The following is a 15,128-nucleotide window of genomic DNA, read 5'->3' as shown; positions in this document are numbered from 1 at the left end:
ACTCTACACCATTGAGGTCCAACTAAGGCCCTACCCCCGTACATGGCCACTTCTTCCCTATCTAAGGGTGAGTAATGCCAAAAAAATCCCCATGAAATCCCCTCAAAACAAATCATTAAGACAAGCATAAGAATGCATCAAGAACAAACAAAAATCCCTCCAAATCCATCCCAACACACAAGCAAGAAAAAACAAGAATAACACAATACTTTATGCAAGATTCAAGCATGAAAAACATGAAGAACAAAACCAAAATAGTAAAGAACTCCTACCTTCACAAAATGTTATGGCAAATTCGTAAGTTGAGAAGAGCTTTTCCCTTTTCTTCCTTCAATCTTCAAACTTTCTCTAAAACTAGAGATTGGGTAGCAACCCCCAAAACTACTCCAAAATGCCTCTAAGTATCATCCCTTAACTCAACTAGACTTCAAGTAACTCAAGATGGAGTTTGGGTCACCAACTCATGTAGATGACAATCAATTTTCGCAACCCATCAAAAATAGGGCTTTTGAGTGACCCTAAAAGTCAAAGTAAGAGGCTAAGGGGGTGGAAAGTACTCCCCACCCATACCCTTACCCCTAGGGCACTTAAATTTAATGATTTTAAGCCTTAAAGCCTTAATAAGAACAAATAAAATCTAGGGAATAATAAGACCAAATAACAACCTTTAAAGAAAGACAATGCAAGGATAGCACATTTAAATAAGGGGTTCAGTTATGTCTTTCCTTTAGGTTTCCTGGCTAAATTTTCCTGCACACATCAGTAGTTCAAGAAACACATGTACATACATATATATATATATATATATATATATATATATATATATATATATATATATATATATATATATATATATATATATATATAATATGCATTAAGAAATTCATGTAATTTAAAACATCTATTTTTCTACAATTCAATTGTTTATCTTATTCTATTCATTAAATTGGAAAATTTGAAGTGTTAGTTTTGCATTCATTCACTACATCATCATACCTATTTATAAAGCATTAAATGGTGAAAACAAATATCTAAAAGTAAAGCATCACACATCACAATAGCATAATAATGTTGAGTGCATCAAATAATGTTATGACATATCGAGTCAGAAGTATCAAAATAATAATGTATCATCAATACTAGGATGGGTCGGGGCGAGGCCTCACAATTAAGTTGTGTTTTTTATAGCTTTCATTCTAACCCTTAATAAATAAGAATGAATCAATAATATTGATAACTAAAACTAAAACCTTCTCAATGTGGAAACTTGTTTGCCTAGTTGTTGCCTATCAATAAGATGGACCACTGTAGTGGAATCCCTCTTAGTTTTGAATCACACACACAACATATCCTGCAATAGCAACAATGCGAACAATATGGTACCTTGTTTAACCATTCCCCTATAAACTATAGTTACCAAGGCTAGAAGACAGGAGTTGAAATGCAAGAAAATTTTCGAAGGCCTAGAGTTTTGAGAAAATTAGAAAACCTATTTTAGATACATTAGATAAATAAACACATGTAAACTTTTATTTTCTGGGCTGAGCCGAGATTTTGGCTAGGAAATGGATTTCAAGAGTGAAGAATCTTATTAAGAAAAAAATAGATGATAATAAAATGCCTAATTGAATTAGCCAATTTCAATGTAGTAGGAAATAGAAAATCCAACAAAGTACAAGCAAAACCATGCAAGATTTGTTTACTATAATGTTACACTTTGAAGATTCAAGATTAACCCATTAATCATACAAAGAATATTATTTTCAGCCAAACACTAATAAGGCGGGTAAGAATTAGAAGATGATGAGTGAATGCAGTTAAACCCCATTAGATTTTATGTTTCCTTTTTCCAACCTCATGGTTGACTCATGGAGGAGCAACCAACATAAGGAGATGAGACAATGAGCTACATAGTGAAATGCACAATTGAAGTCGATGAGTCTCCACATTGACTTGATGAGTTTTACTCGTCCTTTCAACATTTAGCTTTAATGTATGTGATGTTTTGTATCAAGTTTGAGAGGTTTGCTTTCCTTTATAAGATTTCATTAATGTAGAGAATTTGTAGATGATATGTTGATGTATTCAGAGAGTATGTGATGACATAGATGTTGGTTGTCTTCATCTTATATTAATACTCTTTAATGTGTGCTTTTCCCTCTTGTCAAGAGTAAAGGTGTATAGAAGTTCAGCTTTTTATGTATGAAGTATTCTATAAATAAATGCTTTTCCTTGCGCGAATAATTTTCAAAGTTTGCTAAAAATATTATGGAGTTTCACAATTTGGATATGATATTCAATATAGTTTTTAATTAATTCTTTATAAAATCGGCACACTTTCATAAAGTTTATGTTTCTCTGTATGACTATGATATTATTAGGTTTATTTTATAAATAGTAATTCAATATCTTTTTTGTTAATAAAAATTAATTTGATATAAAATTTTAGTTGACATATATTTGTCAGATTCTAGATCATATATATGTATGTATGTATGCATGTATGTATGTATGTATGTATATGTATGTATGTATGTATGTATGTGTATATATATGTATATATGTATGTATGTGTATATATACATATATATGTATGTATATATATACATATATATGTATGTATATATATACATACATACATATATACACACATATGTACACACACACACACACACACACACACACACACACACACATATTTGTCAAATTTTGAATTATGTGTGTGTGTGTGTGAGAGAGAGAGAGAGTGTGTGTGTGTGTGTGTACATATATATATATATATATAGATGTACATCTATATATATGTATGTATATGTATATAATATAAATTTACCATGAAAATAGTTTGGGAGAAGTACAACATGGAAAAATGTTGAGTTATATCAATAGGGGAGAATGATTTATGAAGATGATTTGAAAATAAAAATTAACAGTCTTTTGTAGTTGTTATTTCTAGAACTAGATGTTTTTCATCTATGTCACCATCAATGCCAAAGGGGGATATTGTTGGAAGCATGAATCTGATGATATTCCTATAGGGAAATATTGTAGATATGTTGTCATGATGATATGTTACATTCATAACTGCATTTTTCATTGATGTTAACATAGTAGTTTTCTGTGGTATCTAACAAATGAACAATAAAAAGATCAAGTTGGTATAGGTGGGTAGTTGAGTATTCTAACTATCCAAGGTTATGGGAGATACTTCTAGGTATCTAGTATATGCACTTCACATCAAATGAAGAAATGTTAAGTTTGGAAGAAGTTATGCAAGTTCTAGTGGTGTCTATTCTAAGATAGAGTTTATAGAGGCATGTTTTGGTAAACTTGTTACATCTCTTAGTAGAGTTGTTATTCTAAGAAGTTAAAGTTATAGATGTGAAGAAGACATGCTGGGGATGATGTGGCTAAGTTTTGTCATCATAATGACATGTGTATGGAAAGTTATTTAAGTTGCAAGATAGAAGATTAATGTTATCACTAAGTGTAATGTGTTCTTAATGTGGTCCTATAATAGTTAATTGAGAAGGCTTAACAACCAACTCAAGGAATTATTTTATGGATTCAATATAAAGGAAAGACATTTTCCTTTATCTTGATTATGTATGCAAAGTGATTGTAAGCAGCACAAAGAGCAGAACATGAAGTTGAGTAGAGTGGAGCAAAAGTGAAGGAAACTTCATTTTTGAGTTTTTATTGAGTAATTTGAAGTTGGATAGTTGGATTTGAGGTTTGTGACCTATTGGCTCATAATTTAACAGTGTTTAAACAACCAAGTATGCAAGGAAAGAATGCATCTATGGCTAGCTATCTCCAATAATGGACACACTTCACCAAGAACCTGGGCCAACTATAAGGCTTAACTCCTTCTTCACTTCAGGCTCTACTAGACCTAGGCAGGTGGACCTATAGATTCTTTATATGGTACCAATTATCAAAGCATACACTGAATCAAATATGAAGTAGATAAAACCCTTATTTCTCCTATTAACTCATGTAATAACATAGATCTATAGTAGCAAATTGCAATTCTATGATATTAACAAGCTGAGTGAGGGCATCACATGAAAGGGAAATACAATTGATTATTGATGTTGATTTTCAACAAATCCTCAAATATGCAGAAGTATAACAAGTGATCCTATAACTAATCAGTGCCTAATCCATTGGGCAATTCCATGAATTCAAAACATACATCTGTGACATCAGGACATATTCTATATACCCAGAAATTAGATCTATCTAATCACCTTGTGATTCAGACATCAATGTTCATTCAGATCTCATTCTCACAAAACATCCTTCTGAAGTAACCAGTAACCTTGTTAAACATATCAAGCATTTACTTGGCCCTTTGGTCCAACAACAAAATACATCAAACATACAACTTGAAGGGGATGCAAATGGATCTTAGTTCTTTGTTCCAAGACCACCTAAGAGTTATAGATTGCTGAGATAGGAGAAAAGAACCAGAATGAAACTAGTGAAATCATTGCTCATATGTATTGATTTCCTTGAAACTATACATTTAGATGCACAAAATTAAAACATGAAAAAACCTAACATATCAGAACTTGTTGTATTATCTGCACTACTACTGTTCACATGAGAGAAATTGCTAAAAAATACATGTTATCATAGTATGGGAACACATCAAAACTAGATCCAAAAGCTAGTATCTTAGCAATGACTAGTTTTTCTCCAAAGACTGGAACCTGTACAATGAGAAAGAAATAGATAGATATAGAGGAAAGAATTCCCAGATTGAATCTATGCCTGGCATGTGTCCACTTGGAGTTTAATCCCTAGAGTTGCAAAACCTCTCTCTACCATCTCCATCAACTACCAATCATATCCTTTATGTTTTGCCTCTTCAAATGCTAAATATCTCAGCAAAAGATAAAATTCTGCTAATTAAATCTAGATATGTGCCAATTTAACAAATTGAAGCCAAAAACATCACAAAAACTCAAAATAATCTGATACAATAGTCTCTGAATACTTTCATGATGTTTTTCCACTAAATTTCGCAACTATTGACTTGAAACACATGATGAAACATGCCATTCAAACTCTAAGAGAAAACCTCTTGTAGCATGAACACACTACTTCTTGTGCAAAAACTAATCTCAGAATCGAAAAGTTTGTCTTCTCTCAATTCTGGCGATATATAATATCGCATATCTAGCCTCGTGGAAACCCCCAAAAAATTGATTTGAAAATGACTCCCCTGTTATAAAGCTCAAGACTGGATATTGAATATTTTCAAAAAAATAAAATATTCTGAAGTATAGACATTAGAATAAAAACTTCTCAGATTTAAAATCCTGAACGTGTACTCATTTTTTGAAAATAATTTAAAATTATTTCTTTGACACATTTGAAATTTTCCTTTGCATTTGGATCTTAGGTCAAACTAGGTTGATCAGGCATGCCATGTGGTGCTTTGTGATTTGTCCTAGAACTTGCATGCCATATCATCACTTGTGGGACCCGCTGTCACGTGGGGTACACCTACAATCCTGCATTATTTATCCTTTAAGCATTTTGAAAATGTGGGTTTGCGTTAACTATTGGATCATGACATGTGTCACGATCTTGTGCATTGTGTTGATCTAGTTATGATTTCCACCTCATTGTGCGCGGTCCACCCCTACCACATGGTGCATTACTGCATGCTATTTATCTGTCTTGCATCTTTATTTTATGGGCTTGCGAGTGTCACACATCTCGACATGTGTCAAAATCTTGCACACCTCTGTTTGAAATTGCCAAGTCATCAAGGAGGTCAATTTGTTTAAAATTTAATGTCTGACATCCTCTAACTTCCGTAGGTGAGGCCCACAAGCATGAGCAATGCCCTTCCAAAGGGTGCTATCTTAAAGTCATCTTTCTAAACTAGTGGAAACGTATTTAAAGTGCAAAAATTTACACCCACTTATCAATGTGGGATAAAACTTACGAACATGTCATTCTCCTCTCTTCAACCCTGTGCGTTTTTCACATGTTGCCTTCTTCCCTTGGGTGCCCTTGTTCCTGTACATGGGATTCCACTTAATGCTTAGCATCTTGTAAAATTTCAATACAAATCATTTTACCTGCATGGACCTCTGCTTCGTTCTTTTTAGGCATGTGCTTGCGGAGCTTTGAATGTGGGCTGCAAGCTCTAACGACTTCCCTCTTGGCGTGAATTATAATCATAAGCTCTCTCTCAGCATGGACTACATGGGCTGCTCCTTTGTGAATGTTGGCTTCTTCTTACACACACTACTCCAACTTGTCTCAATGCGTCGGCTCTATTCTTTTATACTTGCTGGGTGGTTCATACTTCTCAAACGTGGGTGGCTCTATTGGATTCAAGCTGCGGTTTTCTTCTTGTCTGAATGGCGTGAGCTTCATTTTAATAGCATCCCTTGCCTTGACTAGGATTGAGAGCTCTTTTATATTTCTGCTAGGTATTCTTTTTAATGCTACCTACTTGATGTGCTCCTCACACTGGTTGCACTTCCTTCTTTCTACATTGTGCATGTCGTAGTCTGTGGCTTCTTTCACATTTGGACATCTTGCCCTTTCAATTGACTTATTAGTGTGGATAGTGGTCTTTAATTTGGTGTGAAGTCTTCTACCTTTACCATCTATTACATGCATGTGTCTCCTTCTAGCTGGCATGGGGATTTTTGCTTTGAACATGTTGCCTTTTCTGTAATTCGAAGGCTCTTGCTTTGGCACTGGGTTTCTCATGCTTCCTGTGCATACTTTCAACCACGATGCCCATGCATTTAATGCCGGTCTCCTTCCATATGGAGTTCCCTTTTTTTTATATTGGTGGCTTCATTTTGTTGACTATGTGTGTGCTTTGTGCTTTGATTGCTATGTACTATACTTCACAAAACCAAAACTTTGTATTTTAATACGTGGAGCTCCATTACACTAGCGGGCTCCCCTATTTTTCTTCTTGCTTGCGGCTTGGAATACACCAGAGGCTTGAAAGACTTAACTAAACAAGGGATCAATTACATGTAGACCACTGAATCAAAACACAAGGGGTTATTAAAAGGTATAGGGGACAAAGCATTTATGTCAAAGTTGGAGTCAAGCTATTTCCTGTTAGAGTAGGCCTGGAGGTTCTTATGATTTTATGCTCTTAATGCATGACAAATCAAATCAAAGCACAAGGGAGCATCGATAGAATTAAAATGAATTTAAGATCATTGGTCAACACTATCTTTGACAAGGGACAGAGGGGAATTTGAGCTATTTTACAATGTATTATATCTCTATTACAATGTGCCCAAGGTAGATATTCAAACCCCCTGCTAATGCCTCCATTACACTGCTATAACCTCCTCAATTTCATGCATCTTTACTCTAACTTTTACACTAACTTGATTTTCATCTATATAATATTATACTTTTTTCATTCCAACCAAGAGCCATATCTTTTACAAACTATATAAGAACCATATCTTATACAACCTTTGAGAAGATAAACTGGATTACAGAGCTCCTCAATCATAGCAATGAAGTTTTTATGGATCAAACCTTTTATAATCAACATTTTATCATCAAATTCATTGGCAACTCTAATCATGTTTCTTGGTACTCCCTTTACTTTCATCAGGTACCATGTTCTGGCTGATTGATATATTCAAATAGCAAATCCTCATAACACTCTTTTAATTGACTCTTGGAACATGAAGAAAGTTTGACTTCCTTCATTATCCATCTGAGTCTGCATGAAAATATATATTCATCAAGACCACATAAAGTCGATGTCATTATAATCATTTGTTTTCCAACATCCTTAATCCTCACAAATGTCATAAATCTAATGAATTTAGTCGGGCCCCAAAGTGGGTCTGGCTAAAAAAAAAAATTGTTTTCGAACAACTGAAATGTTGAATTGATCTATGCACCATTTGATACAAACTAGAAACAAGTTTGATCAATAATCTATCATTAAAAACCTTATTTTATCATTTTCTACCAACTATCAACATTGCGCTAGGAGGTTCGTTGACTGGCCTTAAAAACTGACCCGAACAGCTGATCGGGCTCTGAAAACTGACCCACTGACTCTCTGTTCTGCACACTTGCAACTTGTTGAATCTCATCTTATGATGAATTTGGGGTCAAAAGATGTTCGTTGCTAAATTTGACCTCTCAGAATTACCTGCAAGTAAACACGTCAGAAAACACTAAATTGCATTCAAAATTGGCTTTTAAAACTGGGCAGATGAGCACATCGGGAAATGAAAACTGGGGCATTGGTTCTCTATCATGAGGACATTATGGATCTATGATTTGGACTCATGATGAATAGAAAGACACAAATGGAAATCAGTCAAAGTAGGCTACTCAGATCTTGCAAACTGGAAACACTAACAAAAAACATTTTTTGCGAATGGAATTGACCTAGAAAAGTGTGCATACGGATTTGTCATGACTTGAAAATTGGTACACTTAAAGTATTTTTAGAGGACAAAAAATTAATACAATCCCTTCAATCTCACTAATCACAGGTTTGGAATTATGACATCACGAATAGGGGTCCTGACAAATTTGCAAATGTTGACACCAGTAAAAAGATAGAAATTGCATTTGGAATCATATTTGAAAACTGATCAAATGGATTCGTCATAAGCTAAAACTTGAAACATAACAAGTCTCTAATGTCTAAAATGAAATGTAAAAGGAATTTTAGCATTTTGGTCAACTGGTCAAAATTTATAACTCGTCAAACAGGGCTTCCCAAAAATGTGTGCAATTTGCAAATGTGTGAAAATAATAAACTACCAACTTTGAGGGATTCAAAACCTAGTCAAATGAACTCGAAACGGCTTGAAACTTGGAATGTAGGTTCTTGGGTATGGAAACTAAACATTACCAAAGAAAAAAATTATGAAACATTTCTAGGTGCGACATATTCAGATGCAAACATAGGCTCCTATCACTGTTTGACACTTAGGGTAAAATTCAGATTTGAAATGCACTCAAAACAAGACTTCGTAGAATGGTTTGAAATGTTAGTTTATCATCATGGAACACTTAAACGCATTGAATGGAGGGCGTTAGAAATATTAAACACCTTAGGAATCTTAAAGGTACAGCCAAGTACATAGGCATCAAAAGTGTTTATAGGGCTCAAATTTCTCAACAGTACTCAAAATTTGGGCTACAATTTTGAGTTCCAACATGACCTAGTCTAAAAGGTCTGATAGTAATTGGTTTGGGATATTAGAATAGAGGAAATATGAACTTAGCAATAATTACTTGTTTGGATAGTGAGCTCTTCCTATAATTGAAATTACATGTTCGGGTAGTGGGCTTTATTTGCATACATTGTACTACAACTCCCAATAGGGTAGGCACAACTCCTAACAAAGATGGAATCTCCTAACAGGGAATCATATATACTAAATGTTGTGTTGGAATATTGTAGAATAACTAGGGGGTGGTGAATTAGTTATCTAAGGTCTAAATGTATAAATAAAACTGTTCAAAGCTTAGTGAACCCATAAAACATTTATCTTCATGCATGCTTCCATAAGATTATACGATCACTTAAATCTTGTAGGTCACTGTTAAATCAACTTACAGAAATGTAAACATGAAACATAATAGATTCATCAACAAACTTGGCAAAATGATTTATTTGGAAACCCAATTTGGGAAAAACCACCAGTAACATGCTACTCTTTTTCACTCTTCTGAAGTGATGCCCTATGAAAGACCAACCCTATTAAAGGTTACAATACACACTATTAAATGTGGCCCTATTAAAGGATTTCAATCACCTTTTTAGGAGTGAGACTTGTTAGAGAACTTTAGACAATTCACTTGGAATATCATCTGGTTAAAGGACTTACAAATGACTATTAGGTCAACCTTAATCCAAAGGATTTACCCTAGATTGATACAATTATTATAGAGTAACACTAAGGCTTGATTTGATAACAACTGACAACTCCAATTAGAGATTACAGATCTCTATTCCAATCCTCTATCCTACTTTTCCTTCACACATTTTAGCTCGAATAGCTTGTTCATCCTTTAATCATTTGAATATTTTAAGCCTTCTTGCCTAACATACCAATGCAAACTTTTCTCTAAGGTCACTTGATGAAGCAAAACCCTTGACTCCTTATCTTCCTTAGGTTCTCACACCTGAGAACCCTTGCTTCTGACCAGCCATTCCTATAAATAGGAAATTAAGATCTTTTTTCGCTCATTCTCCATCATCCAATTTAGGGTTAGGATAGATTAGGTAGGATACAATGAATCTATCCCACATCTCATAGCTCTTCTAGAAAATTTTCCTTGAATCCCCTTTGAATTTTCCTAAAAATGGTTTACCTTTAATTCTCTGTCACCATCTCATCAATCTTATCTTCCACGTGGTTCACATAATCCAAGAAAATAGTCTTGTTAGCTCAAATCCATCAAATTCATGATCTTTCAAATAGTGTAGCCACTCAACATTAACTTTCTTTTGATGCTTGGCACATATTGCATTTCTCGTTATCCTCTGTGAAATTACGCGACATGAACTAATGTTTACTAGTGCTCGGCATCAACCAAAGTTTACTCAGCATCCACTATCTTTCTCAACATACACTAATATAAACTTTTACTCATCTTCAACTAATTTTCTGCTCGAGATGCACTAAATTTTCTCGGCACCTACTATCTAGTTGGTCAAGCTTGGTAGAAAAACTTTATTTCTCTTGTTCTTCTAAACTTTCTTAGTGTAACCATCCTTTGTAACCTTAAGTAGATTATCAATGCATCATGTTATCACTATCTTGATAGATTCTTGTACTCCTTTACATAATCATAACTAAACCTTTTCTCTAGGTGCTATTACTACATCTTTTGATCAAATCCTCTTCATCAATCAAATAAGTGATAGTACTTAAATCATATAAGCAGTTGTGTTACCAAAAAAAGTAGGTTTGACATTAATGACAAAATAATGATTGAAGCATATTGATCATACTTGTATCAATCTATTCTCAACAATCAATACCTCTTTAATAAGGTTCTTCAATCTATTCTCAACAATCTCCCTCTTTGGCATTGATGGCAAACCAAACTGATTAAGAAAACTGACTAGGTTAAAATAGTAAGACCAATATAATACCAAAAATAATTCCTTTTATTGAAGTATCTCCCTCTATCAACAACATCCATCTTCTGAATAGGATACAAAACTTTTCCTTATTACTCCCTTTGAATTTCTTCTTGTATCTCACTCTTACTAAGAAGGTATTAGGTTTTCTCTTTCTTTGTTCTCCTAATCAGTAACTTTCTCACTGCTTCTTATGTTTTCCTTGATCAATAACTATCTCCCTCATTGCCAACAATGCCAAAGAGTTTTCATCTTAACATGTAGATATAAGCTTCTTCAGTTTCTCCATTTGTCACCTAACTTGTGACTAATTTGTAATTTCAATTTTCTGATTAGTTTAGGTAGCTCCTAAAGTAATATCCTCTAAATCAATCTGTAGCATATGAAAATCATCTTGTTTAATGCAGGGCACTCCTTTTGTTACCTAGATAGCCTTTGATAGGGGTATCACCCTAGTTTACCTCTTAGATACTCATGAGCATCCTTAGGTAATGATTTTATGAAGATATCAACAATTTGCTCTTTTCTGTTAACATATTACATCTTCACCTCTTTATCTAGAACTAATTATCTTAAGTAATGATACATGATTGCAATGTGCTTAGTCTTTGTGTGCATCATAGGATTCTTTGATATGTTTATACAACTTTTATTGTCACAATAAAGTGTTATTGGTTTTGTGATTTCTTCCTTCATACCTTTAAGTAGTTGTTTGATCCATACAATGTTTGTAAAATTTACAGCAGAAACAGCATATTCAACTTAGCAGTAGATTGTGAAGTGAAATTTTATTTCTTGGTAGTCCATGTAACCTAACTCTTGCCAAAGAAAAATGTTCATCAACTACTGCTCTTTCTATCATCAATGTTTCCAACCTAATCAACATTAGTGTAGGCCCTTAATTCAAATTTTCCATTTTTATTATAGTATAGACCATACTCCTATGTTCCTTTTAGATATCTCATTATTTTATTTATAGCCATCAAAGTATTCTCCCTAAGATTAGTAGAGAATCTAGCAACTATCCCTACAAATAATGCAATGTTAGGATTGTTATGCACTACCTTTTGTAATTTTCCAATCATACACCTATATAATGTTTGATTCACCTCAGCTGAATCATCGTTCTTTGACAACTTGTATCCTATCACTATAGGCATACTTACTAATTTGAAATCCTCCAATTTAAAAAAATTCAATATATCCTTGAGATATTTTGACTGAGTGATGTATATACCATATTTTATCTAATATACTTGCAAACCCACAAAGAATTTAATCTCTTCAAACATAGACATTTCAAATTCTTATTTTATTTCATTTGCAAAAGCCTTATGTAATGCATCTTCACCTCCAAATATGATATAATCAACAAAAATTTTAGATAACAAAATACCTTTGCCTTCTTTTGTCTTCATGTATAGTTTTTTGTTATCATTAGTCCTTTCAAGTCTAATCTTCACAAGATAGTTATGAATTCTCTTGTACCATGCTCTTGGTGCTTGTTTCAAACCATATAGAACTTTGTCTAATCTACATACCATGTTCTTATTGTTAACATCAACAAATCCTTCTAGTTGTTCTATGTAAATTTCTTCCTCTAATATGTCATTCAGAAATATGAATTTAACATCAATTTGATAAACTTTAAAACCTTTGTATGCAAAATAAGTAAGTAAAGTTCTTACTCCTTCCAATCTAGCAATAGGAGAAAATGTCACTCCACAATCAATTCCTTATTCTTGTGCATATCCTTTGCAAACTAATCTTGTTTTGGTCCTTTTTACTTCACCATTTTTATCTAGCTTGTTTCTGAACACCTGCATGGTGCCAATCACATTTTTGTCTTCTTGTCTAGGAACTAGAGTCCATGTTTTATTTTTCTCAATTTATTCAATCTCTTCTTCTATGGCTTTTCTCTAGTCCACATCTTCTAAGGCATCTCTCATTGGTTTAGGTTCTTTCATGCTTAGTAAACATGTATCATTTCTCAATCTATTTCTTTCCATTGGTCTAGCATATTTATCTCCAATAATTTGTGCAGTAGGATGATGTCTCTTGACATATTTGGACAATCTTGGTTCAGCTCTAGCTTCCTTATTTTATCTTTCAACTTTAGAGTCATTATGTACATCTCTATAATGTAGCTCAACATCTCTTTCATGTACACTTTGACTTCATTCTATAATTTGACATCTAAATGTAGCTTGGTTCCTAAATGAAATTTGGCATTCATAGTATGTGACTCAGTAATCACTAAAACTTATTGTTGGTTTGTAGCTTGATTTGTAGCATCTTCTTCAGCAAGCATACCTTCATAAGAATATACAAATGATTTTTATTATTCTATTTTTTTCATAGGTTCAACCTCATAGTCTTCTATATATTCATCAAAATTTAGATTTGTACTTTCCACAATTTTGTTAGTGTTAGTATTTAAACACTTATAAGCTTTACTTCTTGTGGAATATCCAAAGAATATACCTTCTTCAATTTTTGCATCTAGTTTACCATTCCTTAAGTCTTTAAGAATGTAATATTTGCTTCCAAATACCTTAAAGTATTTTATGTAAGGTGAGTATCCATACCATATTTCAAGACGTGTTGACTAAGTACCTTTTTTAACTTGTAAATGGTTCAAGGTATAGACACATGTGCTTATAGCTTCTCTCTAGTATTTAAAAGCAAAAAAGTTCTCCATCATGAGTGTTCCAGCATAGTCCATTATAGATCTATTCTTCCTTTCATCTATTCCATTTTGTGGAGGGGTTCTAGAGGTAGATGTTTGTCTTTTTATTCCTCTGTCATTACAAAACATCTCAAACTCATTTGATGTAAACTCTCCTCCTTTGTTAGAGCTCAAACACTTCATATTTTTACCTATTTCCTTCTTAACTCTTGTTAAGTACCACTTAAACATTTGGAAAGCATCAAATTTCTATTTCAGAAACATAACTATCATCATTCTAGAATAGTCATAAAAAAAAACATAATGTGCTTATCTCTTTTGCAGCTTTGCACTTCAATTGGTCCACACAAGTTAGTATGAACAATCTCTAGTATACCTTTAATGGTATGAGTTTTACTTTTAGAATTTGACTTTGTCATTTTGCCTAACTGACATTGTTTGCACATTATATTATAAAGCTTCTTCAACTTAGGCAAACCTCTAACTTTTCTCATGTTACTGATACTAACTAGGTTATCAAACTTAACATGACATCACCTTTTGTGCCACAACCACACATCATAAAATTTTACAACTAGACAAATAGCATCCTCTATATCAAGATAGAATGGATTACTCCTAGTTTAATCACCCTTTCCAATCAATTTCTAATTTGTTTCATATATCTTAGCAATCTTGTTTTCAAACTCAACCTTACATCCTACATTATTCAATTGTGACACACTCAAGAGGTTATAGTTAAGTCCTTCAACATAGTAAGCATTGTCACATAAAATCTTATCTATAAGTTTGATAGAACCTTTTTCTTTTCTCAAACATGGTGCATCATTATTAAATCTTACACTATTTTTATCATAACAATTCGAGGTAATGAACTTAGCTTTGTCTCTACTCATATGATATAAACACCCACTATCAATGATCCATTTGTCATTCTTGTTCACACACCTCACAAGTGCAGTTACCTCATCTTCATTAGATTCATCCTTCATTACAACATACACCACTTCATCATCATGTTCATTAGATTCATCCTTTGTTTCATCTTCAATAATATAGAAAGACTTTTTGCCTTTGTCTTTGTAGTCCTTACTATCTTCATCTCTCCTACTTTTGTACTTGCCACCACCTCTATAGTTCTTGTTTTTTGGACATCTATCAACAATCTGACCAACCTCATTAAAATTAAAATAAATGATAGGTAATTTACCTTTGAACTTGCCTTTACCTTTTTGGAATCTTCTTGCAAATAGTGCTTCAAGTTGTTCTACATCCTCCTCATCTATATCGATGCCACTAAACACA

Source organism: Cupressus sempervirens, chromosome 3 (assembly GCF_028749045.1).
Source record: "Cupressus sempervirens isolate cs-2001-9-10 chromosome 3, ASM2874904v1, whole genome shotgun sequence".
NCBI classification, from domain to species: domain Eukaryota; kingdom Viridiplantae; phylum Streptophyta; class Pinopsida; order Cupressales; family Cupressaceae; genus Cupressus; species Cupressus sempervirens.
The sequence above is the reverse complement of the archived record's forward strand: the minus strand, read 5'-3'. Positions refer to the sequence as shown.